At 60.0% G+C, this 4,001-nt stretch overlaps 1 protein-coding gene across 5 annotated transcripts in view; it reads right to left on the reverse strand.

Moving 5' to 3' along the window:
- Window positions 1-2,558, reverse strand: part of MFAP2 (microfibril associated protein 2) — a 13,868-nt gene extending 11,310 nt beyond the window's left edge. For 4 of the 5 annotated variants that reach the window (XR_004275841.1, XR_004275840.1, XM_032300557.1 and 1 more), the window contains exon 1: window positions 2,346-2,454. The gene's annotated coding sequence lies outside the window, so the exon portion shown is untranslated. Of the gene's footprint in view, window positions 1-2,345 lie in introns of all 5 variants that reach the window. The other variant, XM_032300559.1, reaches the window with a different exon arrangement.
- Between the last annotated feature and the right edge of the window lie 1,443 nt (window positions 2,559-4,001).

Raw genomic sequence — 4,001 nt, forward strand, 5'->3', positions numbered from 1 at the left:
CCTCCCAAAGTGCTGGGATTACAGGCTTGAGCCACCGCGCCCAGCCACTAAGGGGATATTTCTTTTTTTTTTGTTTTTGAGACAGAGTTTCACTCTTGTTACCCAGACTGGAGTGCAACGGCACGATCTCAGCTCACCGCAACCTCCGCCTCCTGGGTTCAGGCAATTCTCCTGCCTCAGCCTCCTGAGTAGCTGGGATTACAGGCACGCACCACCATGCCCAGCTAATTTTTTGTAGTTTTAGTAGAGACGGGGTTTTACCATGTTGACCAGGATGGTCTTGATCTCTTGACCTCGTGATCCACCCGCCTCGGCCTCCCAAAGTGCTGGGATTACAGGCGTGAGCCACCGCGCCTGGCCCTAAGGGGATATTTCTAATGTGCCCTCAGTCTGGACCATTCTCTCCACACCTGCACCCATGCTCAACCCTCTGGCCCAGAGCCTCCCCAAGTGTCCGAGGCACTGACTGTATGAATCCCTGAACCCAGGCCCACCCTTGGGATCCCAGCCCCGGCCAGCCGGCATCACAGCCTGCACTCAGCAGCTTCTGCCAAGCCCACCACCTCACCACCTGCTCCCAATTAGCCCCTGAGCCCTCCCACCCCACCCCCAGCATCCTGCTCAGCAGGAAGCCACATGTACACGGGCCTCCAGAGCGGCCAGGCCAGGCCGGGCAGGTCTCCCAGCCCCTAGAAGACGCCTCTCCTGCCAGGCCTCCAGGCCTCATAAGATCTGGCTGTGTTCATCACAGGCTCACGAGACCCACCGGGTCTAGTTGCAGCAGCAGGAAGCACTTAGAGTGAAGCCTGAGGGGACTCCTCTGGATCCCAGAACGGCAGCACTGAAGAGGTGGTGACGTCACCCAGCCCAGGGGGCCCTGCACCCCCCGACATTGACCGGCAAGTGTGGTGTGTGTCATTTGGAGGGAGAGGGCACTGGTCTGTGGCTTTCAGCAGGTCCAGTCTCCAGGCCTGGCTACACGGTGGGACTTGGGGGAGCCTCAGGTTCCCCACATCCAGCCTCAGCTCAGTGGAGGGCCACCTGAGGTCAGTCTTCTGTTGGGAGGGCTATGAGGGTGCAGTCTGTCCAGGAGGGCCCCTCCCGGCTGCAACCCAGGAAGTCCTCCCAGACAGCTAGCTGGAAACCCGAGCTTTGCTATATTTCCCCACTGGGAATCCAGGGAGCGGGGAGGGAAACAGGAGAAAACATGGGGGTCTTCCCTCCTTTCTCCCAATCCCGAGGCCTCCCTGACTCCCTGGCCCTCTCATGCATTGGGCACCTCACTGAGGCTGGGTGCGAGCGGGGAGGGAGACTCAGGACCAAGCTGCCCCAGAGGCAAGGGATAGCTGGCTCCCCACACCCATTCTGAAAACCCTTGACCTCCTCACGGGAGGGGGTCATGAATAGACCCAGAGAGCATTCCCTGCCCCTCTCCCCATCGGTCCGGCCAGTGGGAGCCCCCACTGCTCAGCAGAAGGCGCTGAATAGAGGCACGAGGGGCTGCAAGGTGTTGGGGGGTGCCTGTCGGTGCCCTGCTTGGAGTCTTCCGTCCCCAGGACTGGTCCCCAAACCCAGGCTTACGGGGAAAGGAGGCTCAAGGGCTAGCGGGGAGGCAGGAAAGAGGGAAGTCAGTGTGGCGTTAATGGGCTCCCCCCAGGGGACCACATCTGCAAGGACTTCTAGAGAAGGGGTTTTGGGGCGTGCGCGAGGCCCGGACCTGCCCGGGAGGCTGCCTCACCCCCAGCTCTGGCCTCCTCCACAGCTGCGGCCTCTCCTACCCCCGACTCCCCTGCGTCCTGGGAGGAGTGGGGCAGGGGGCCCCGACGCTCGCTCACACCTCAGACGGAGGGAGGGCCCGGCCGGCTCCAGAGCCGGGCTGGGGGGAGGGGTCCCGGCGGGAGGAGCCCAGAGGTGGCAGCGCCGCACAGCTGGGAACAATCAGCCGCGGAAACTTGCTCGCGCGCCCTCGCGCCCCCGTCTCTGATCTCTCTTTGTCTCTCTGCGTCTCTGTCTCGGCCGCTCCCGCCCGGGCCCCTCCTACCCCACCCGCCACATTCCAACCTCCCCCAGAGAACAAAAGACGTCCCATCCCCGACGCCCCCACCTCTGGCTCCCCCCAAACTCGAGGTCTCCGCCCTCCCAACTCGCGATCTCTACGCAGAGCAACCCCAAACTTTCCAGGTGCCCCCTCGGCGTCCGCTCTGAAGACGCGGGGTTCAGGGAACCCCGCGGCCGCCCCAGGATCGGAGACCTGGAGAGCCTGGCACCCCAGTCTCCCGCGCCGGGGGACCCGCCGACGCCCCTGGCCGCACCCCAGGGCCCCCGAGCGCCAGCCCCGTGCCTACCTGTCCGGGTCACTCCGTCGCCCGCTCCGAGTCCGCTCGCCGGAGCCGCCCCTTGGCCCGCATCGAGTCCCCCTCCGGGCCCCCGACGGGGCTGGCGCCCGCCCTCCAGCCCCAAAGCCGCTGGGTCCTAACGCGAGCGGCCCGCCCAGGCCGCCACGCCGTGCCCTCGGGGTTCCATCTCCTCTGGGGGGTGTCCCAGGGGCCGGTGCCTGGAGCCGTCCTCACATCTGTGCAAAACTTCCTCCTTCTCACAGCTGCTCCTTGCTCGACGTCGACTGGATGAGGTGGGCGAAGTGGGTGAGGTGGGCAAGGGTGGGCGTGTGGCCCATTTCACAGAGGAGAAAACCAAGCCTCCCACAGTGAATCACCCTAGGCCCCTCAGCCAGAAAGTAAGGCTCCCTGCCTTCTCCCAGCTTCCGGGACACCCTCCGGCCCTGGTTTTCCTTCTGCCTCTCCAGCTGAGCCTGCGTGTCTCCCAAGCCAGCACCCTCCACACTGCCAAGCTCTGGGCCACGGCTGGCTTCCACGACCAGCATTTCTTCTTTTTCTAGAGACAGGGTCTTGCTGTGTTGCCCAGGCTGGTCTTGAACTTCTGGCCTCAACATTTTGGCCTCAAGCGCTCCTCCTGTCTCATCCTCCTGAGTTGCTGGAATTACAGGCATGAATTCCTGCCTCCGGCCATAACCATGACTTCTTTCAGCCCTGACCCAGGCTGTGTGTCCCACAAATGTCCCCAGCGTGCATCAACTTCAACAAGCATCCCCAAGTCCAAATTCATGACCCCCTAACTCTCCCCCAGACCCAGCCCTGGAGGGTTCCCAGTGCCCCATTAGCACCCCAGCCTTCCATTACTCACCTTCCTCCCCTGCCCTCAGCCCTGCATCTAATCCATCTCATTCCAGAAATGCTACCTGGAAAATTTCTTTTATGACTCTGTCCATTGCTCCCGCCCTGGCCTAAGCCACTGTGAGACCAAGTTGCAACCCTAAGAAACCACACTTGCTCTTTCTGCTTGTCAGAAGCTGACAAAGCCCCTGACTCGGTGACTGGGGGCAGCCCAGCGGAAGGATACCTTGAAGACGCCAGGCAGGGCAGAGTACAGGCTCCCGGGGCTCTTGCCTGAATCACTGCATTATTAGAAAAGTTAAGTCTGGCCAGGCGCGGTGGCTCGCCACGCCTGTAATCCCAGCACTTTGGGAGGCTGAGGCAGGTGGATCCATGGTCAGGAGTTTGAGACCAGCCTGGCCAACATGGTGAAACCCTGTCTCTAGTAAAGTACAAAAAATTATCTGGGCATGGTGGAAGGCACCTATAGTCCCAGCTACTCAGGAGGCTAAGACAAGAGAAGTGCTTGAACTCGGGAGGTGGAGGTTGCAGTGAGCTGAGATCATGCCATCGCACTCCAGCCTGAGAGTGAGACTCCATCTCAAAAAAAAAAAACTATAAGTTCAATGATTCTGGGTGTGCCTTTTCCTGTACTTACGGTAGCACCTGACAGGATTGATGATTATCCTCTATATCCGACTAGTTATATCTATATAGAGGATCCATCTAGTCATATAGATATAGTTATATCTATATATATGATGTATTGATATATATAGATATAACTAACTATAGACATAGTTATATCTATATATATAGATAGATATAACT

Source organism: Sapajus apella, unplaced genomic scaffold (genome assembly GCF_009761245.1).
Source record: "Sapajus apella isolate SASKATOON/1434 unplaced genomic scaffold, GSC_monkey_1.0 scaffold43, whole genome shotgun sequence".
Classification (NCBI taxonomy): domain Eukaryota; kingdom Metazoa; phylum Chordata; class Mammalia; order Primates; family Cebidae; genus Sapajus; species Sapajus apella.